General features: G+C 50.8%; 2 long non-coding RNA genes and 1 pseudogene across 3 annotated transcripts in view; 2 read left to right on the forward strand and 1 right to left on the reverse strand.

Moving 5' to 3' along the window:
- Positions 1–15,999, forward strand: part of LOC128931522 (uncharacterized) — an 85,109-nt gene extending 69,110 nt beyond the window's left edge. For both annotated transcript variants that reach the window (XR_013522943.1, XR_013522942.1), the window contains exons 2-4: positions 11,188–11,340; positions 13,292–13,389; positions 14,116–15,999. This is a non-coding gene — a long non-coding RNA (uncharacterized LOC128931522). The remainder of the gene's footprint in view (positions 1–11,187; positions 11,341–13,291; positions 13,390–14,115) is intronic.
- Positions 5,037–5,134, reverse strand: LOC144578213 (small nucleolar RNA U13; annotated as a pseudogene).
- Positions 16,000–17,818: 1,819 nt separating the features above from the next.
- LOC144577951 (uncharacterized) lies at positions 17,819–22,205 on the forward strand. Its single transcript, XR_013522787.1, has 4 exons — positions 17,819–17,974; positions 18,737–18,846; positions 19,053–19,169; positions 21,055–22,205. It is a non-coding gene; the product is annotated as an uncharacterized LOC144577951 (long non-coding RNA).
- The last annotated feature ends 568 nt before the right edge of the window (positions 22,206–22,773 follow it).

Raw genomic sequence — 22,773 nt, forward strand, 5'->3', positions numbered from 1 at the left:
CTCTGGCCACACTGAGTGTCCTCTCAGTCATGCTGCTCCCTCTGCCTAGGTGTTTGTTGTCCCCTGTCTCAGAGCCTTCAATCCCTCTTCCCGGCTCCATCCCCTCATCCTCTGCCTGCCCAGCACCCACCTCCTGGCCATTTAACATGTAGCTCAGGTTGTAATCCCAGTACTTTAGGAGGCCAGGGGCAGAGGGTCACTTGAGCCCAAGAGCTTGAGGCCAGCCTGGGCAACAGAGTGAGACCCCACAACTCCACCAAAAATGCAAAAGGAAGAAAGATGTAGCTCAGGCATTACCCACCTCCAGGTAGCCTTCCTGATGGTGCCATACCCAGGTGGGCTCAGGGGCAGCCTCTGTTCTCTGGGCACCAGAAGCCTCCTTTCTGTGGCAGTGGTCCTGGGTCAGCTCCTGCAGGAATCCAGGCACAGGATGATGGTGGATGGATCAGGACTGAGGGTCAGAGATGCGGAGAGGCAGACAGCTTTGGGAAGCAGTAGGAAGGATCAGCAGGATTTGCTGCACGGTGACTGTCAGGGTGCAGGGGAGAATTCCGGACCAGCTGTGTCTTCATCTCTCTCTTCCCTCCAATCCCAGGAGAGCAAACGAGGCAGAAGGACTTGTGGGCCCGATTCACCAGCTCTATCCTCAGGAACTCGAGGACCATCAAGTTCCATGGCTGGGAGGGAGCCTTTCTGGACAGAGTCCTGGGCATCCGAGGCCAGGATCTGTGTACCTTGTGGACCTCTGGCCTCCTCTTCTTTATGTCGCTGGTGTCTTTCCAAGCGTCTACATTTCTGGTCATGTCACTCTAGTCTCTATGGTGATCAGGACTGGGGAAGGAGTGTGGGGCTCAGGAGGTGAGGTAGGTGGAGCCTCCCTGATCCTCCCACCCTGTCCATCAAAACCCACACATTCTGGATCCTGTTCTCACCGGGTTTCTGCTATCTTCTGCGTGAATGAATTAATTCCATCATTCTGGTGAAGGTGACAGCGGCTGTTGAGGTCTGCTCTTCTGAGATTTCCAGGCTTCCACTGATGTGGGGAGGAGAGTTCAGGTGCAGACAGGCTGCAGAGGTAGAATCCAGGGTATGAGTGGCTTTCTTGCTGCTGGCCAACAAATGTCCATAGCCACCCTGTCACTGACGTGATTCTTGTTCTGCCGTTCTGTCATTTATTTCTGATTGCTGTCAGAACACTCTTCCTAAAGCACAGCTTTCAGAAGAATTTAAACATGTTGATGCATAGGCAAGGCACAGTGACTCACGCCTGCCATCCGAGCTCTTTGGGAGGCTGAGGTGCCTTGAACCCAGTTGGTGGAGGTTGCAGTGGCCCCAGATTGTGCCACTTCACTCCAGCCTGGGTGACGGAGTAAGACTTTGTGTCAAAAACCAAACAAAACAAAATAAAAGGATCACAAATGGGACGAATACCTAGGGCCCTCCCATGCTGCTCTCTTCAGGAGTCCCCAGGCTCAGCCCTCATGTCTATCACCTTCACAGAGAGGCCTTTCCTGACCACCTTCACCAGCACCTGAGCACCCCTGCTTGTGCTAGTGCACTCTAACCTGCATCCGATTTCTCTTTACTTTTTTATTTTTGAAGACAGAGTCTTGCTCTGTTCCCCATGCTGGAGTGCAGTGACGCAATGTCGGCTCACTGCAACCTCCACCTCCCAATTTCAAACAATCCTCCCACCTCACCCTCCTGAGTAGCTAGGATTACAGGCAGTTGCCACCACGCCTAGGTAATTTTCTTTTTTGTACCTTTAGTAGAGATGGCATTTCACCATGTTGGCCAGGCTGGTCTCGAACTCCTAACCTCAAGGGATCCATCCTCCTCAGCCTCCCAAAGTGCTGGGATTACAGATGGGAGCCACCGCACCTGGCCATACCTGCTTTAGTTTTTATTCTTCATAGCACTCTCCACCTGATGTGCTGTTTGTCTGTGTTAATGGTTTGTTTATGGATCGCCTGTCTCTTTCCCCCTCGTTAGAATGATGGATCCATTAAGAGAGGAGCAACTTTGTTTTGCTCATTGCTGTTTCCCCAGAGCCCGGAGCCCTGTCAGGTATATGATAACCAGGCAGTAGTTATTCATAGAATGAATGAATGTAAGAATGAATAAATGGCCGGGTGCTGTGGATCACGCCTGTACTCCTAGCACTTTGGGAGGCCGAGGTGGGTGGATCGCTTGAGGTCAGGGATTCGAGACCTGCCTGGACAACATGGTGAAACCCCATCTCTACTAAAAATAAAAAAAGTTAGCTAGGAATACTGATGCACGCCTGTAATCCCAGCTACTCAGGAGGCTGAGACAGGAGAATTGCCTGTACCCAGGAGGTGAAAGTTACATTGAGTCAAGACCATGTCACTGCACTGTAGCCTGGCAGAAAGAGACTGTCTCAGAAATAAATGAAAATAATTTTTAAAAAAAGAATGAATGAAAGACCAGAAGGCCTAGATAGAAGGAATATGTTACAGTAATCAATAGTGCACAAGGGAAATTACAGTGAATGAGAATTTATTTGAATATTTCAAGATAGCTAGAAGAGAAGAATTTTTTTGTTCCCAAAACAAAAGATAAATATTTGAGGTGATGACTGTCTCAGTTACCCCGATTTGATCATTACATATTGTCTACAGCTTGGGTCCCCAACCCTCCTGGCCACGGATCTGTACCAGTAGCCTGTTTTTGTTTTTCTTTTTTTTTCTCTCTCTCTCTTTTTGAGACAGAGTCTCAGTCTGTGCAGCGGTGCTATCTCAGGTAAATGTAACCTCCATTTCCGAGGCTCAAGTAATTCTTCTGCCTCAGCCTCCTGAGTAGCTGTGATTACAGGCATGTACCACCACACCTGGCTAATTTTTGTATTTTTAGTAGAGACAGGGTTTCACCATGTTGGCCAAGCTGGTCCCAAACGCCTTACTTCAGGTGATTTGCCCTCCTCATTCTCCCAAAGTGCTGGGATTGCAAGTGTGAGCCATTGCACCCGGGATTTTTTTTTTTTTTAATTTGACAGGGAGTTTTGCTCTTGTTGCCCAGGCTGGAATGCAATGGCGTGATCTTGACTCTCTGCAACCTCTGTCTCCCAGATTCAAGCCAGTTTCCTGCCTCAGACTCCCAAGTAGCTGTGATTACAGGTATGAGCCACCATGCCAGGCTAATTTTTGTATTTCTAGTAGAGACAGGGTGTCTCTATGGTGGTCAGGTTGGTCTCGAACTCCCAACCTCAGGTGATCCCCCTGCCTCAGTCTTCCAGTGTGCTGGGATTACAGGTGCGAGCCACCGTGCCCGTCTCACCTGCTGGGAACTGGGCAGGCAGCACAGCAGGTGAGCAGCGAACGGGCTAGGGAGGCTTTATCTGTGTTCATAGCCGCTCCTTATTTCTGGCATCACCACCTGAGCTCCACCTTCTGTCAGATGGGTGGCGTTGTTAGAGTCTCATAGGAATGCAAACCCTACGGTAAGCAGCACATGCGAGGGAGGTGGACTGCTTGCTCCTTATGAGAATCCAATGCCTGTTTATCTGTCAATGTCTCCCGTCACCTTCAGAAGGGATGCTCTAGTTTCAGGAAAAAAGCTCAGGGCTCCCACTAATTTTACGTTACGGTGAGTTGTGTAAATATTTCATTATATATTACACTGTAATAATAACAGAAATGGGTCGGGCACAGTGGCACATGCCTGTTATCCTATCCTTTTGGGAGGCTGAAGCAGTCGGATCACCTGATGTCGGGGGTTCAAGACCAGCCTGGCCAACATGGTGAAACACCGTCTCTGCTAAAGGTACAAAAACTGGCATGGTGGCAGGAACCTGTCATCCCAGCTACTTGGGAGGCTGAGGCAGGAGCATTGCTTGAACCCAGGAGCGGAGGTTGCAGTGAGCCACAATCATAGCATTTTGGGATGCCGAAGTGGGCGGATCACCTGAAGTCAGCAGTTCGAGACAAGCCTGGCCCACAGGTGGAACCTCGCCTGTAATAAAAATACATAAATTAGCTAGGTGTGGTGGTAGGAGCCTATAAGCTGAGTTACTCGGGAGGCTGACGCAAAAGAATTGCTTGAACCCAGGAGGTGGAGGTTGCAGTGAGCCAAGATCATGTCCCTGGACTCCAGCCTGGGCAATATAGGAAGATTCTGGTTTTGTTTTTGTTTTTAAAGGCAAGCCAGTTACAATGGCTTATACCTATAATCCCAGAATTTTGGAGGCCAAGATGGAAAGATCACTTGAGGCTAGGAGTTCCAGGTAAACCCAGGCAACATAGCATGACCCCATCTCTACAAAACATTTTTTAAAAATTGGGCACAGTGGCATGTGCCCATAATCTCAGCTACTCAGGAAGCTGAGGCAAGAGGATTGCTGCAGCCCAGGAACTGGAGGCTGCAGTGAGCCATGCTTGTGCCACTGCACTCCAGCCTGGGTGACAGAGTGAGACCCTGCGTCTCAAAAAAAAGAATTCAGAGTAGAGAAAGGTATGAATTGTAAGTTCAAGCATTGAACGTCTCACATTTCCTTCAGAAGTGTTGATGCGTGCCCCAAGAACTCTGCATTCATTTCCCAGCGCTGCCTTAAGAAAGTACCCTAAACTGTGGCTTCAACCACAGAGATTTATTCTCACAGTTCTGGAGACCAGGAGTCTGAAATCAAGGGATTTTTTATTGTTTGTTTGTTTTTTGCTCTGAAGGCTGTGAGGGAGGTCCGTCCCAGTTCTCGCTCATGGATTCTCAGAGCCTCCAGAGTTCCTTGGCTTGCAGGTGGTCTTCTGTCTCTGTCTTGAAACTGTCTTCCCTTTGTAGGTGTCTTTGTCCGCACATCCCCTTTTTATAAGGACACCAGGCACACTGGATTAGGATTCACCCTCATTACCTCAGCTTAGCTCGATCACATGGGAAGAGGCTATTTCCAAATAAGGTCGCATCCACAGACCCTGCGGCATAGGGCTTCAGCATCTTTCGGGGAGACAGAGCACAACGCATAACACTATAGATTTGCACATATTTTTAGTTTGAGTTTCTGGGTTTTATTTTTTATTTTTTCGTGTCGGATGAGTGATGTGATGATACCGTAACAAGTTTTGAGAATGGCACATATCATAAAATAGCCTGATAACCCAATTGTCGTGCTTAGGTTTTGGTTTTTTAAAATTTTAGTTTTTCTTGAGGCAGGGTCTTGCTGCAATACTCATGCTGGAGGGCAGTGGTGCAATCATGGGTCACCGCAGCCTTAACCTCCTGGACTCCAGCGATCTTCCCACCTCAGCCTCCCAAAGAGCTAGGATTATATGAATGAGCCACCACCCCCAGCTGTTCCCTATTTTTTGTTTGTACGTTGTTCATTTTTCTGAAAAAACACACTTTTTATCTGTGCATGCTGGCTCATGCCTGTAATCCTCAGTACTTTGGGAGGCCAAGGCAGGTGGATCTCTTGAGATCAGGAGTTCAAGACCAGCCCGGCCCACATGGTGTAACGCCTTCTCTACTAAAAATACAAAAATGAGCTGGATGTGGTGGTGTGTACCTGTAATCCCAGTTACTCGGGAAGCTTAGGCAGGAGAACCGCTTGAACCCTAGAGGCAGAGGTTGCAGTGAGCCAGGTTCATACTACCGCACTCCAGACTGGGTGGCAGAGCGAGACTAACTCAAAAAAAGTGAAATATACATACATATAAGCGTGCACATGAACACACACACACACACACACACATACACCTTGGCAATTTTTTTATATATCAGCATTCACTGGTACGATGTAAATTCTATGGTAGATTTTATTTAGATTAATACAATCTAAATATTATTCTATTAAGTGCCACAACTAAAAAAAATAGGCCATGCATTTAAATGATTCAAAGTTCAAAAACTATGAAAGAGTATAGAACCGAGTCTCCCATATGGCAGCTCATGGCATATGTGTTTATGAAATCTACGTGAGGCCTGATACGGTGGCTCATGCCTGTAATCCCAGCATTTTAGGAGGCCGAGTCGGGTGGCTCACCTGAGCTTAGGAGTTTGAGAGCAGCCTGACCAACATGGTGAAACCCCATCTCTACTAAAAACACAAAAAGCAACCGGATGCGGCGGTGAGCCCATATAACCCTATCTACTTTGGAAGCTGAGGCAAAAGAAGTGCTTGAACCTGGGGGACAGAGGTTGCGGTTAGCCAAGATCATGCAACTTCACTTCAGCCTGGGCAACGGAGCGAGACTCCATCTCAAAAAAGAAAAAAAAATCTAAATAAATTAACATTTAAGACAATGAAAGATTTGGTTCTTTGCGTGGGCCACATTTCAAGTGCTCCACAGCTGCAGATGGCCCGGAAATATGGTCTTTATTTCAAAAAGTTCTATCGGTTGGTGTTGGTGCAGCCTTAAAGCCGCTCTCCCACCCCTCCTCGAAGCCAACCACTGTTACGGTTCCTTTGGTGATTCTTTTCCGAGATGATCTATGCACACAATCAGCACGTGGAGTTAATATATTTACCTAATAAAATCAGCATCTCCCGTGTAGTGCAAATGACCATGTAATAGTCCATGGAATGGAATGTATTCAGCTAGTTTCATAATGAAGTGCTCTTGAGTTTTTCCCAGGTTTCCTGTTAAAATTATTCTGTCGAGAACACCATTCTCTCACAGAGTACATTTTTAACAGTGGAATTCCCTGGCCAGAATGTTTATATGTTTTTCTCATTTCTTTTCTATTTTCTTTCTTTTTTTTTCTTTTCTTTTCTTTCTTTCACTCTCACTATTCCCTCTTCCTACTTTTTTCTTCCCTTTCCCCCTCTCATCCTCCTCTTTTTTCTCTCCCCCACTTTTTCTTTTACAAGGTCTTCTATTTAATGGCATAATCCTAATTCACTGCAGCCTTGAACCCCTGGGCCCAAGCGATCCTCTTTCCTCAGCCTCCCAAGTAGCAGAGACTAAAACCTGTGCCCCCATGCCTTTCTATATTTTTATTTTCTTTTTAGTGGAGATCGGTCTTACTATATTGTTCAGGGTCGTTTTCATCTATGTAGGTGCTTTTCAAGAGATCTTACCAAAAGGTACCTGGATAGAGCTTAGTCACTTGAAGCTCTTGTCCTTGTGTTGAAATTTTGTGTCTGCCTCCTCCATCCCGGGGAGATTTAAAACTTCTATCCCCTTTTCAGGCAGATCAGTGACTTCAAAAAGTGTACGAATGTTGTGAGGCAAGGCGGAAGGATCACATGAAGTCAGGAATTTGGGCCCAGGCTGGCCAGGAAGGTGAAACCCTGCCTCTACCAAAAATACAAAACTTACATGAGCGTGCTGGTGCACGCATGTAGGCCCATCTCAGGAGGCTGAGGCATGCGAATTGTTTGAATCTGGAAAGCGGATGTTGCAGTGAGTCGAGATCGTGCCGCCGTACTCCAGCCAGATACAAATAGCAGCTTTAGACTTGATCTCGCCAGGCATGACCACTGGGCAGGTTCAGCATAGGATCACCGATTCTGCCTCAGTTTTCAGTGTCTTCTCTGGGGCCTGGAGTATAGCATCTGAAGCCGAGCTGGATGTCTTGCTGCATAAATACTCTCTCCACTTCCACCTTTTGCCATCAGCCTGGGTGAAGACTCATGTCAGGGGAGAGCCGTCGTCCTCCTACAGCCCCACCTGTCTGATGGCTGAGACTTCTGCCTCATTTCCAGAACTCCCAGGGGCCCTTGAACGTCTTGTTATCTGCTACATATGCACGCACAGATTGCCCGTACCTCCCCCTCAGACCTTCCTGCCACTCTCTATAGAGCTGTCTGAAGCCTCAAAATGTTTATTTGCCTTTGGAGAAATTCTACTTCCATCTGCCCCAGACTCATCAAAATTACAGTAACAGCCAGCACTCCAACTTTCTGGATCCTGTTCCAGCAGAGAGGAAGTCTGTTCTTCAAGTCCTCTTTGTAACCACATTTAAGATGAGGAAACTGAGGCAGATGAGCTCATGAATACAAAGTGCCAGAGCTTGGGTTCAACCTCGAATCCCTGGGCCCAGGGGTTCGAGGCTCGTGTTCAACCTTAGAGTTTGTGGGATTTAAGGTTGATGTTGGAAGCGTTCTGTTTGGCACCCCCTACCCTGGTGTGTGGGTGTTGTGTCCTGGGTTGCCTGCAGAGCCCCAGTTTATGCCTGCTGACCTGACGCATTTGTGACTAGCGTTGTCTTTAACTGCAAAACGTCGTGGCTTGGGAGAGAAATTCTGTGCTCACCCAGTTCACCCGCACCCTGAGGAAGCTCTGACACCACCGCACAGCTTCTGATACATACTGGAGAAAGCCAGCGCTAGGAGGTGCCTGTCAGCAGAAAGAGCTGCAAGCATCTACATCCACATGTAGACATATCTGTACAGATACATTCATATACACACATCCATATATATACATGTCTTTACATCCACACACACGTCTGTACACCCACACATTCATACACATGTCTACATATAGACACCTTCATGTACACATCACTGTACACACAATCCATATCCACACATTCATACACACCTATCTGTGTATTTTGGTATAGCTGTATACATACACATCTACACACATCCATGTACAGATAAATCCGTACACAGATGCATACACATTCGTCCACACACATCTGCACATACGTCGGTGGGGATCAGGGAAATACAGCATTAAGTAGTGACGGTCTGATAATAGCTAGTATTGTTTTGACATCTTTTGGGTGAACTGACTAGCTAGTGGCTATCAGAGGGGTGTGTGAGGTGTGTCTGCAGGTTGGCAGGGCCATCAAACGCGGTATCTGTAGTTGCTCGTGGCTTTCCTAGAGGATCTCTCATGTGGAGCCTTGGAGTGTAGTGAGCTGTTCCTGTGGCCCGCCTGCCAATGTCTGCACCAGTGACCAACAAAATTCTGGCTTCACGGGCCTCAAGGACTTTGGATTGTACAGTAAAAAACGCTATATGCCATCATCGGACGTGTCTGGTCTGCAAGTGGAGATCTGTTGCCAGTGGCGGGATGGGAGCTGGAAGAGCCAGGAGGATGTTGCAGTCAGACAGATTCAATAACCAGGGCTGGAGCTGGTGTGCAGCGTAGGTGGCAGATGAGGTTGACTCTAGTCACATTCCATAGCGACGGTCGACTGAGTTCCTGATGGATCCAATGAGGGGGTTGTCAAGGAGAGAAGAGGAGTCCTCTGTGTTTATAACACAGGTTTCTAATTTTGAGAAATCCAGAGTTTAAAAAATTGGGGAAGGCCTGGGCATAGTGGTTCACACCTGTAATCTCAGCACTTTGGGTGGCCAAGGTGGGCGGATCACTTGGGATCATTAGTTTGAGATCAGCCTCGCCAACATGGTAAAACCCCGTCTCTACTAAAAATACAAAAATTAGCTGGGCACTGTGGTGTGCGTCTGTCATCCCAGCTACTTGAAAGGCTGATGCAGGAGAATCATTTGAACCCGGGAGGCGAAAATTACAATGTACCTGGATCCTGCCACTGCATTCCAGCCTGGGTGACAGAGTGAGACTCCGTCTCAAGAAAAATTAAAAATTGTGGAAGAATCGGCATAGAAAGCCATTAGCTTGGCTATCTCCTGCCCTCTCTCTGGTCCCAGCTTGTGTAATCACGGCTGGGCTTGCTGTCCAAGCCTGTCATTTCAGATGACACCAAGGCCTTTTCAGGGCTAGAGAGACCTGCTGCCACCCATGTTCGGCAAGGCTGAGTGGTTTTAGGCACAGCTGGAGATGAAACTGGTGATGGGGGCAGCCCTGTCATCTTTACAGGGAACCTCACACAGCAGGTGGGCAGCAAGCTGGCCTCTCCACATCACTGAGCCATCTGCTGAGTGACCAGGCCCATGTGACAGGTAGGAGATGCAACTCCCTGTGTCCTGTCTCCTCCGTGACCAGGCTAGGGTGTGGGCCAAATGCCTCCTGATGATCTTCATCACTTCAGTTTCTCAATATCAACATCCCATCTAAGGACAGACTCAGGCTCAGTGTGAGCCCCCAGAACTTCCCACAACCTCCAGCTGTCCCCACAAACCATAAAATAGCAGATTTTGGGTTGTTCTTATTCTCACCCACAATAAGAAACATATGTAAAACATTGGCCTAAAATACATGGGGCATTTAAAACACACACACAGGCTTAGCAGATGCTGGCACTGTGCCAGAGCCAGGGCGGTGACACCAGGGTGTGCCGCTTATGTTTTCTGAAAGATTCTAAGGTAAGGACAGGAGCCGGGGCTGGGGGCACTCGGAGCGGTGGCTGTTGACCACCTCATGTGGGTGTTTGGGAGTCATAACAGCTGGCCCATTTCCACCTGTCTGTTCTGGATGAACAGTGTTCAGTGTTGCAGACGCAGAAGCTTCAGAAGGTGAAATTTATTTAACGACCCATGATGTGTAGTTAATTCTTTTGTCATCTGTCCTATTTGATTTTGTTTCATTCTACTTCTTTTTTTTTTTTTTTTTTTTGGAGACAGAATCTCACAGTGTTGCTTGGACTGGATGCAATGGTGCAATCTTGGCTCACCACAGCCTCTGCCTCCTTTGTTCAAGCGGTTCTCCTGCCTCAGCCTCCCAAGTAGCTGGGATTACAGGTGCCTCCTGCCATACTTGGTTATTTATTTATTTATTTGTATTTTTGTAGAGGCGGCGTTTTACTATGTCGGCCTGGCTAGTCCGAAACTCCTGACCTCAGGAAATCTTCCTGCCTTGGCCTTCCAAAGTGCTGGAATTACAGGAATGACTCACTCTGGCCGGCCTCATTCTACTTTATCCTTGGTCCAAGCACAGTGCCCCACACCTATAATGCCAGAACTTTGGGAAGCCAAGGCAAGAGAATTGCTTGAGCCCCGGAGTTCAAGACCAGCCTTGGAAACATACTGAGACCCCTGTTTCTACAGAAAAAAAAGTGGTGTGTATATATATATGCACATGCACACACACACAAGTTAGCCAAGGTGGTGGCACATGTCTGTAGTACCAGCTACTTGGGAGGGTGAGGTGAAAGGATCGATTGAGTCTTGGAGGTCAAGGCTGCAGCGAGCCACGATCAGGCCTGTCTGTGGGCTGTTGTGCAGGGCACAGGTGTTGACTCTTCAAGGATCCCCCAATCCCAAGGACCCTGGGGTATTCCCGAGTCCTTTTTTTGCCTGGGGCTGGGGGTGTCGGTCCCTGGGGGCTGACCCTTTCATTTGCCTGCTCTCTATCCCTGCAGCACCGATGGAAAGGAAGGAGGCTGGATGATGAGTGGCTGCCCTGGATGCCAAGCTGTTCGTGTCAGGACTGTCAGGGCTGCATGCCCTTGGCCTGCTGCAGCAGCGGGGCTGGCTGTGGACCGAATCCCTGAGTATCCCGTATGGCCTCCCGGGTAAGGCACTGCATGTCTGGCTGCGGGGAAGGTGGAGGTGGCAGGGCCTTCCCCGGTTCCTGTGGCTGTGGCTCTGTGAGCTAAAATACGCTGTCAGAACAGGATTTTCCATCAGTCATTCTGTGGGCTCTGAGTAGGACTTAGTACCTGCTCATTAGGAAAAAAAGAAAAAAAAGGTGTGTCTGTTTAGGGGACATTCATTTATCTCTTAAGACCTCCCCACGGACAGGTTTTAACGGAGTGACGAGTGAAGCAGACCACAGGGCTGGGAGAACACGGCAGAGGCCAGGCTGGGCTTGGGCCTCCTCCTCTTGGAGCCCTGGTGGAGGGCTGCCTGGCAGAGGAGGGTAGGGGTTCTTTGATCGATCCTCACAGCTCAGGCAAAGCAGCCAGCGCACCAGTGCAGCACTGGCCAGAGGCTGCAGACAGAGAGCGGCTCAGACGGCGCCTACAGGCTGGGGCCGGTCCGCACACTCCACTGTACACAGATCCTGGCTTTCAGTCACAAGGCGGGTGCCCCGGCCTGGTGGGATGTCCAGAGAGAGCACCTGAGTCTGGCAAGTGGCGATCTGAGTACCCTGAGCTCATCCCCAGAGATGAACTTGCTTCCAATAGCATAGCCATATAGGAATGAATCCAGGGCTGGCACTTCAGCTTCAGTCTTATGTCTATTCATCTAGGATTGCTTCAGCCCTGGAGGCAGAGGTTGCAATGAGTCAAGAATGTGCCACCGTACTCCAGCCTGGGCAACAGAGTGAGATCTTATCTCTAAAATAAACAAATAATGTTTAAAAAAAAAAAAAAAAGCCAGTCACAGTGGCTTACACTTGTAATTCCAGCACTTTGGGAGGCTGAGGCAGGCGGATCACGAGGTCAGGAGTTCAAGACCAGCCTGGCCAACATGGTGAAAGCCTATCTCTATTAAAATACCAAAATTAGCCAGGCATAGTGGCAGCTGCCTTGTTCCAACTTCTGTCCTCTCCACCATCCGGGGCTAAGACCTTGCCCAATGTCAGGGTTGGCGTCCCTCTGACTGGCTGTTGAATGTGACCTCCATAGCCTCTCTTCTGTGCCAGAGTCCCATGGCCACCCACAGGGCAGTGAATTTGAAAAAGTGCTCAGGACTCTGCACACTATGCTGTTCACAGCTGTCATTGACTACAGTGAGAGAGGAGGCAGGAGTGTTGGCACAGGGAAGGGGGCCGGGGCGGAGTCTAGGATGAACCACAGCCAGCACCTAGTATCCTTTCCCAGTCCCTGTGCCTTCACATGGGACGCACTTGTCTGTCCCAGCACTATGTCACCCAGGGTGTTTGGTGGGGCTGCCTAATTGGCAGGTGCCGCTCGGCTCAGAGCACACTGTCAGACTCCTAGGAGGCAAGCAGGGGTCTGGCATAAACCACGTTTCTACAAACAGTTCAGACGCAGAGCGCCTCGTATCACTCCTAGGATTGGTGGGAACCCTCCCCCAGTCCAAGTTCCCAGACAAGCTATGAGCAGGCCATGCAGAGGCAGCTCGGGTCTGCTCTGACAACTCACTAGCAATCTGCAGTGCCTGCTGCTCTATTCCTTTTCCTCCACTCCCCCCACCATCTTAATCCCAGGAAGAGGCCCTATCTCTTTGAGGCCTGGGCTGGGTCTCTGAGCTGCCCAGAGGCCTCACGGTGGGTGTTGGCTGCCAGTTGCAGGGCCCCTGGCCACACTGAAGGACTCCTACCTGGAAGTGATGTTGTGGCCCCTGGAGGAGGTGTGGAGGGAGTGGGCAGAGGAGGCCATGTGGTGGCTACAGGCCTGGGTGCCCGGGATGCCAGGCAACCAGGGTCCCAGGCCTATCAAGTTGACCCTGGGGGTCATGAAAGGCACCCTGGAGCTGGTGAGTGAGAGCAAGGATGAGATGTGGCTGGCAGTTGAGGATGACCGAGACAGCTCTCACTGTCCCCTCCCTTTCCAGGTGGCCCACCAGATGCTGTCCTGGGCTGAGGTTAAGTTCTCATGGGCACTGAAGAGGCTCTGCAAAGCCCTGCTTGACCTGTATGGCCTCACAGCCAGGTAACGCTGGGTTTCGTGTGTCGCATGCAGCGTTCTTGCCATGTATCAGGTGCAGTGCTGAACGCTTCAACACGCTCTGACTCACTGACTACTTTGACCGCCCTACACAGAGGCTTCTTCACTCCTTATTTCACAGGAGAGAAAATGGGGTTTCTTCCTCACTCCAGAGAGACCTCGTGAGCACAGTCCCAGTGCAGGCAGGATTTTAGGAGCTGCTGCTGAGGAGTGCAGTGGGCAAAGCTGACCCCTGCCTTCAGGAAGCTCAGTTTTACTGAGAGACAGACACGAAGCCCAAGAAATCATCTACAGCAGAGTGTGCACAGCTCCCTGCAGAAAGCCCGAGAGTTCCCTCTTAAGCAGGCCATTCTGCTCTGTCACATTTCCTTGCTTTTGCTTTGTAATCATCTTTTTTTTTGAGACGGAGTCTTGCTCTGTCTCAGTTGTGTGATCTCAGCTCATTGCAACCTCTGCCTCCTATGTTCAAGTGATTCTCCTGCCTCAGCCCTCCGGGTTGCCGGGATTACAGGTGTGTGCACTACTGCACCTGGCTAATTTTTTTGTGTTTTTAGTAGACAGGGTTTTGCCACTCCAGGCTGGTCTCAAACTCCTGATCTTCAGTCATGTAACCCCTTTGGCCTTCTAAAGTGTTGGAATTACAGGCATGAGCCACTACTCCCGACCTGTTATGTAATCTTTTAAACACATAAAAGCCCTTCTTTCTTGCAGGCGGTGCAGAAGCCAGCTACAGGCTGGGTGTGGCCCACCGCTCATCGTTTACCACCACTGAGCCATACCTTAGGTGGCAAATGCTTGAGATGGAACATCGGTGAGACGGTGAGCTGGGGATCCTATGGTGTGGCCATGGCCAGCTTTGAGGAGAAGGTGCAGTTCAAGCAAGAGCCACGGGGCAAGTGTGGAAAGAGAGCTCCAGGTGGGGGCTCCACTGCACAGGGACTGGGAGAGGGATGTGCCTGGCCTGTTTTTTTTTGAGATGGAGTCTCATTCTCCGTCACCCAGGCTGGAGTGCCATGGTGTGATCTCAGCTCACTGCAACCTCTCTCAAATTCAAGTGATTCTCCTGCCTCAGCCTGCCAAGTTGCTGGGATTACAAGCATTCACCACCATACCCGGCTAATTTTTGTATCTTTAGTAGAGATGGGATTTCACTGTATTTTCCAGGCTCATCTCAGAATCCTGGGCTCCAGAGACTCGGTGCAGGGATTACAGGGATGAGCCACCGTGCCTGTCCTGTTTGAATAGCAAGGTGGTGGGGCTGATGCGACTGGGAGGTTCCAAGGCTAGGGGATGAGAGGAGGACTCTGGCTTTTGCGCTGACCTACGAAGGTTGTGATCACCCATTCATTTCAAAAGGCCCCTTTTGTCTCTATGTTGAGAACACGGGGGTGGTGGATAGAAATGGGGAACCCAGTCTAGAGCAGGGGCCTGGGGACCAAATATCCTTTTGCCTCACAGCCATGATGCCCACCAGGAACCGGGCTACAGGCAAGGGGGCCGCCCCTTCTTCCATGCCGGTGGCCTTGCAGAGCATCTGGATTCTGGCTGTGCCTCTTCCTGGGATGTCTCTGCATCGGCTCTGTGTGCCTCCGTTTCCCCAGCTGTAGAATAGGGACCGGACCCACATCATGGGGAAAAGGCTCCACGTAATACAAGTTCCTGCTCCTGCCGCCTTGCGGTCAGAATGTAGGCTGAGGAAGGGAAGAGCTCCCAGGGCGGGGCTTTGGCTTGGTTGAACAATCACCTGCCTGGTTATTCGCCTACCCGGTGAGTGGAATCTCGTGGGGATACCAAAAAATGGATTTAAATGGCAGTGAGGGTGTCGAAGCTGCTTCCGGCCCCCAGCTGCAGGGCCTCTGGGCTCCCTAAAAGGTAAGCGAGTCCACCCGCCCGTCCCCCTCAGTGGCCCATCAACAACAGAGCGTGCAATATTTCTCTTCTCACTCCAACCCCACATGAGCCGAGATCTCCCCGATCATTCAGTTCTCACAGGCTTGACCCTACTCTACATATTGAGAAAGTTCCAGTCCTCCCCTCAACTGTAGAAATTGCCTAGACCTGTCGGTCAGGCACACTGGCTTATGCCTGTAATCTCAGCACTTTGGGCAGATCACTTGAGGTCGGGAGTTCGAGACCAGCGTAGCCAACATGGGGAAACACCGACTCTACTAAAAATTTAAAAATCAGCCAGGCATGGCAGTGAGCGCATGTAGTTCCAGCTACTCTGGAGGCTGAGAAAGGAGAATCACTTAAACCCAGGAGGCAGAGGTAGCTGGGAATCGAGATCGTACCACTATACTCGAGCTTGGGAAACAGAATGAGATTCTGTCTCAAAAAAACAAAACAATTTCCTACACCTTCCAGCTCCTATTTTTTGCATCCACACACAGAGTCCCCATGCTGCCCAAGACCCAGGGGGCAGATCAGACATGACATAAGATCATCAAAATAGGGCAGGTTGTTTCTGTCCCGGCGTCACCCACCACCTCCGCTGTCATGCCAGCCTCTGTGCTCCTCCAGCTCATTATGGGATTTTCTAGAACAAGGACAGCCCTCCCCAAGATGCACCCCAATGCTGTCCATGGCAGAGCTCTTCCTGCATACCTGTGAGCTCCCCCTCTGCAGCCAAAGAAAGCACGGCTCAGCAGCTTGTCCTGCTGGTTCCCTCTAGGAACTACTCAGTGGTGGTGACGCCGCTGCTTCCTGGGGGCGATGTGGTGTGGGGGACTGGCTACCTGATGGAGGAGAAGCTGCCGTGGCCACTCCGACACCTGTCCATGGCCAACATGCCATCCGAGTTCTACCGGCTCAGATGCCGCCTGCTGCAGGGTCTCTGGAGGCATGAGTCCTGCCCCGGGCTGTGCCACCCTACTCCCTGGGAGCCCCCCACCTCGTGGGCACAACAGCAGGGCCATGCAGGGGCAGGGACTGTGGGGGCACAGGGAAGCCTGCAGAGGCCTGTGGCATTACCGTGCTAGGCCCAGAGCTTATTGGACTTCCCAAGGTCCTATGGGACTAGGGCTGAGGCTGCACATCCTGCTTTTCTCCAGATTGTATGACCTTGCCCAGCAGTGCAGCTAAGGGCGGTGCTGGGACGACGAGCTCTGGGCTCCTGAGAAGCTTGCCTGTGGCTCAGGTGAGTCTGCTAACATCCGTGGACTCAGCTTCCTTTACTGTGAAATGCAGGTAACCACGTGGCTTACTCACGTGGGTAAGGAGCATGTATGGTTTTTAATGCACGAGGAAGCCCCTCATGTCCGTGTGGGAGCCACCGTACCCAGGCTTGGCAAGTAGCGGTTTATCGGTGTGCGACTCACATGGAAGTCTACGGCTCCCTAGAAGCGTGGGTGTAGTCAGGTCTAAGCAGCACGCTGATCTTGTAAAAAAAAAAAAAAAAACAGCCTGGTCTTGAAGTCTTGTGCGTGTGACCATGGGCTTCTCTGTGCCCCTCAGTTCTGACAGCTGACCACAGGGCCGGTAGCGCCTCCTTTAGGATGCTGGCCCTGGCCAACAGGTGTCTGGCTGTGCACTATGGATGGTGCTTTCCTACCATGGGCACGAACACCCCCAAGGCACAGCTCAGGGGCTACACTGGCTGGACTGGTCAGACCTGTTCCTTCACAGGCCATCTCTTCCCTACCGTGAACAGGGCTGGTCTGCAGGACACCAGTGTCATGTTTGAGGTAGCCGTTGGCCATCCACTTAAACGGTCAATGTTTTTTCTCCACTTGAGCAGCTTCCTTGAGATTAAATGGATGACTTGTATAATTTTTTTTTTTGAGACTAGGTCTCACTCTGTTGTCATGGTTGGAGTGCAGCGGTGCTCTTTCGGCTCCCCGCACCCTTGACCTCCTGGGTTCAAGTGATCCTCCTTCCTCAGCCTCGCAAAGTGCTGGGATGGCTTAGCACCACCGTGCCCGGCTGATGTGTGAATTTTAAGTGCACGATTCAGTGGCTTCCAGTTTATTCAGAGTTGTGCATGCCTTACCACAATAGTTTTTAAAAGCTACCAGTCTGCCTGCTATGTCCATGGCTGTGCCTGCTCTGGACATCCGATGTAAACAGAAGGATGACTATGTGGCCTCTGAGCCAGGCTTTGTTACTTAGCACAGCAGTTTTGTAGCGGGTCTGGGGACTCCATTCCTCGTTAGGGCTGAATCGGGCCATAGCCATTCAGCTCACGTCATCCTGAAGCTGGTGGGGGATCACTGGGCCTCTGGCCGCCACACCAGGGGAGGGGGACTCCTGGCCTCAGGGCAGGCTAAGCCAAGGCTCTAGGCATTGGGGTACCCAGCAGGCATCGTGCTCCCACTGCGGTGGATGAAGCTGGCTACACTCAGCCTGCCTTTGTGGCTGCTTCTCCCCAGACCAGGCCCTGGTTACCGGGGCACAGCACGTGGTGACTTTTGACGGCCGGGTGTGGGACCTCAGCATCCAGTGCAGCAGCATCCTCCTGGCCCAAGACTTTGCTCACAGCACATTCTCACGGATGCTGAGTCGGACAGGCTTGGGGCTCATGGCCCTGACCTTGGAGCTGAACCATGTGACCCTCATCTACTCCAGCCTTTAGGTGAGGAGGAGAGACCCGAGCTTCCCCTGGAGACCTATGCCTGTGGCAGGTTGCCTGGGGGATGGCACTTTCAAGCTCGTCCCCTGGCTGTCGGTCATCCCTCCTGCCCACTTCCTCCGGTCCACAGGCCTACAGGCTGTACAACTCTTCCATGCCACGGGATAGCCGTCCAGACCTCCGGCTGCCTTTTGCCATGAAAAGGAGGGAGGTCCCCAGGATTGAGCCGGCCAGTGAGGACGGGGTCTCCATGTCCTGTGATGTGGTCACCGGCCTCTGCAGCCTGACTGTGCACCTGTGGCACCACGGTTAATATGGGCCCTGGCAGAGTTGGCCCACCATCAAAATCCTGTTCGGGATGCACCATTCTCAGCTTCCAGTGCAACAGGTCCCCGAGCTGTAGGCAGCCACTGTGGTTGAGAGGCTGGCACCAAGGCCCAGGCTTTCTTCCCGCATCCCTTGGATATATGGCTCCAAGGTGGAGTTGGCCTTTCTGTGGTCTCTCTGCCAAAGAACACAAAGGGCAGGCCTGGATTCTGGCCACTCGTGCTGACGATGTGGAGAGGGGATGGGGGGACACATGCTGTCCTCAGTCTCTGTGCTTTCTCTCCTTCTTCTGATGAGGGTTTGGGGCCAGAGCTCTGGGAGTCTGGGGTGGAGGGATTTTACCAATCCTTCGTGTGCCTGAGGCTCATCTGTCATCCAGGACCCCTGGGGGAGGATCAGGGGCTCTCAGGATCACCTCATGTTTCCTCCTCCCCACAGGCATATCCGCTGGCCTTCTGGACACCAGCGACAACGAAGCAGGCACCGATCTGATGTTGCCGGACGGCTCTGTGGCTCACAGCCTGGAGGAGCTCAGCCCGGCCTGGCAGGTGAGCAGGTGCACCTGCTTTTCTTCCCTCCGGCTGAGTGTCTCGAGGGCCGCTCACTGCAGAGTCCCAGGAGCGGCAGGTGGCCTGCCGGCTCTGCAGTGGTCTTTGCAGACCCAGGGTTGGGTGGAGTCTCCCGCTAAGACCAATGTATGTGGGGGAGCCACATGGTTCAGCTGCATGCCTGAGTCTTGCGTCTGTCCCACCAGGTGGATGGTGACTGCAGGGCCACCGAGAAGCCTAAGCCAACCTGCCCAGGACAGAGCCCCACCCACCGGGCCTTCTTCCAGGATCCCTCATCCAGCTTGGGGAACTGCTTCCGGGTGGTGAGTGTGAGCCTGTGCCCTGGAGCACAGCAAGCTCTTTCCCCAATCTACCCTGGGGATTGGCATGGAGCAGAGGCCTAGGTTAGAGACAGTGACTGGGGGGCCCTGATTTCAGATGGAGCCTGCACCATTCCTTAGCCTTTGTGTGCAGGACTCCTGTGGCACCCGGGAGCTCCAGCCTGCCTGCACTCTGGCAGCCACCTATATCCACCTCCGTGCCTGCAGCTTCGTGTCCCTGACCCTCCTCCACAGTGTGGTAAAGTGTCCCATCTGGCGGGCTAAGAGTCAAAACAAATCATTTAAGGCCTGATATAGCCTGGATGTGTGTCTCCTCCAAATCTCACTATTGTTAGAGGGTGTACATCCCTCATGGATGGTTTAGCATCCTGCGTTTGGCGAAGTGTGAGTTCTTGCTCTATTTGTTCAACTGAGAGCAGTTTGTTTATAAAGAGCCTTGGCTCTCCTCTCTCTCTTTCCACACACTCCCATTTCTGCCACGATCGTAAGCTTCCCACGGCCTCACCAGAAGGCAAGCAGATGCCGGAGCTGTGCTTGTACAGCCTGTAGAACTGTGAGTCAATTATATGTATTATTTATGATCTACCCAGGCTGGAGCGCAGTGGCACAATCTCACCTCACCGCAACTTTCACCTCCCAGATTCAAGCAATACTCCTCCCTCAGCCTCCCAAAAATACCGGCAGGTATTTTTGTAGAGATGATGTTTTTCTAAGTTGTCCAGGCCGGTCATGAATTTCTGACCTCTGGTGATCCACCTCCCTCGGCCTCCCAAAGTGCCGGATGACAGGCGTGAGCCACCACGCCCAGCCTCAGGAGGGATTTGAATGTCCACTATCGTTTAGGGAAAATGCTCAGCCCCCGTTTTTCCTCTGCTCTCCTACTTCAAAAATCATCATCCATACAGAAGATGACTTCTATGAGCAAACGTGTGGGGATTCGTCTCCACTACCAGGGCGGACCTCTAATTCAGTTCTGACACTAGCTACCTTGAGATCCTTCAGCCAGCGCCGCATACAATCGCCACAGCCAGAGCCCCATTAAAAGGGCGTAAATGTCAGTATCAACAAGAGGAGTGGACTTCCAAGGGCTACAGATGCCAGAATTCGTGGCTGCCATCCGTAGACATTTAAAACTTAATTGGAAAATAGAACAAAGGGAGGATGAAATGAGATGATCTAACTCGTCTCAAAGAAACGACAGGCCAGGTGTGGCGGCTCATCCATGTAATCCCAGCACTTGGGAGGCTAAGATGAGCGGACCACCTAAGGTCAGGAGTTTGAGACCAATCTGGCCAACATGGTGAAAACCCATCTCTACTAAAAATACAAAAATCATCCAGGAGTGGTTGTGTGTGCTTTTAATCCCAGCTACTCAGAAGGCTGAGGCAGGAGAAACGCTTGAACCCAGAAGGTGGAGGTGGCAGGGAGCCAAGATCTTGCCACCGCACTCCAGCCTGGTGACAGAGTGAGAGTCTGTTTAAAAAAAAAATTCCAAAATAAAAACAGAGAGGACCCAGGATCCTTTGAGTCAGGAGGCACAATCCCCAAGACAATAAATCCATCCGTACCTAGACCCATTCAACACAGTTGCAGAAACGACAAAGGAAAGGTCCTAAAAGCTACTGAGGAGGGTGGAAAGAAGGAAGAACATGTTGACAATTGCTTTCCCACCGGCAGTAACAGAAGACAGCGGAGTAACAGAAAGTAAGCATGAGATTAGAGATGATCCCCACGTCAACTATTGCTGAATGAAATAACCTCTCAGCACTGATCTGTCTAGGATCTCTTTACCACAAACGGACACTTACTCAATGGACACATCCACATGTTGATTTATATACTGTGTGTGTCTGCTTTCCCGCTATAGGGGCCGAGTATCTGCAAGGGAGACCACATGTTTGCTCTGTGAAAGACTCAATTCGGAGGATGAAAAGATAAGCTACAGATCGGGAAATATGTTTACAAACCACCTATCAGACCAAGAAATCATCTCCAGAGACTCATCTGTATAATACATAAATAACTCAAAGCTCAAAAGTAGGCCACAGTTGTATTCCCAGCACTTTGTGAGGCTGAGGCGAGATGGCTCGAAGCCGGGAGCTCAAGGCTGCAGTGAGCCAGGACTTCACTCCCGGCTGCATGACAGAGCGAGAGCTCGTCTCACAAAACAAAACCTCCAAAGTAAAAAATGGGAAATAAACACATCAACCATGTTTGCACTCCCAGTCATAGAGAAACAAGGTAGCACTACACATCTGAGCTCCAGTGAGTTCTGGCACAGGTCGGTGAGTCGCAGGGACTCTGCGGCATAAAGCATCAGTCGAACATCCAAACGGCCAGGTTGTGATGACAGCATCCACCAATGAGTGCACTATAAAAAGCACTGTTCTAGTACCAAAACGGTGGTGGCTGCTGTTCTCAGCAGCTAGCCTTAGGCTTAGAGGCAGGAATCGAGGTCACGGTCTACCAAACAAATCCTCTCAGGAAAGAGCATCGTACTCCTGAAGTGTCAAGACAGGAGGTGGTGTGGCTCCACGGGAATTTTGGAGAATCTGGGAATCAAGCAGAAGCACTCATTGTCCTGACCATGTAAATACAAAACCGTCAGCTAGTACATCCATAAACAGAACATCTGGGACGACAGGCATCTCATAAGATTTATAGCCACAGGGTAACAATAAAGAATTGTCTGCAGTTAAGGTCCTCGGTCTCCCTCTTTGCGTCAGTCTGTTTGTTTGATTATCTCTTTCTTTCTTTATTGAGATGCAGTCTTGCTCTGCTGCCCAGGTTGAAGCGCCGTGAAGCAATCTAAGCTCACTAAAACTTTCTCCTTTCAGGTTCCAGCAATTCCCCTTCCTCAGTCTTTTGAGGAGCTAGGATTACAGGTAAGTGCCAACATGTCTAGCTAATTTTTTTTTTTTCAGTCTAGACGGGGGTGAATCATGTTGTCCAAGCTGGTCTCAACCATCAGATCTCATGATCTGTGTGCCTCGACAACCTATACTACTGCGGTTGAAGGTGAGAGCAATGGAGTATAGTTGGGTTAGGGTTAGGGTTAGGGTTAGGGTTAGGGTTAGGGTTAGGGTTAGGGTTAGGGTTAGGGTTAGGGTTAGGGTTAGGGTTAGGGTTAGGGTTAGGGTTAGGGTTAGGGTTAGGGTTAGGGTTAGGGTTAGGGTTAGGGTTAGGGTTAGGGTTAGGGTTAGGGTTAGGGTTAGGGTTAGGGTTAGGGTTAGGGTTAGGGTTAGGGTTAGGGTTAGGGTTAGGGTTAGGGTTAGGGTTAGGGTTAGGGTTAGGGTTAGGGTTAGGGTTAGGGTTAGGGTTAGGGTTAGGGTTAGGGTTAGGGTTAGGGTTAGGGTTAGGGTTAGGGTTAGGGTTAGGGTTAGGGTTAGGGTTAGGGTTAGGGTTAGGGTTAGGGTTAGGGTTAGGGTTAGGGTTAGGGTTAGGGTTAGGGTTAGGTTAGGGTTAGGGTTAGGGTTAGGGTTAGGGTTAGGGTTAGGGTTAGGGTTAGGGTTAGGGTTAGGGTTAGGGTTAGGGTTAGGGTTAGGGTTAGGGTTAGGGTTGGGTAGGGGTTAGGGTTAGGGTTAGG

Source organism: Callithrix jacchus, chromosome 10 (genome assembly GCF_049354715.1).
Source record: "Callithrix jacchus isolate 240 chromosome 10, calJac240_pri, whole genome shotgun sequence".
NCBI lineage: Eukaryota > Metazoa > Chordata > Mammalia > Primates > Cebidae > Callithrix > Callithrix jacchus.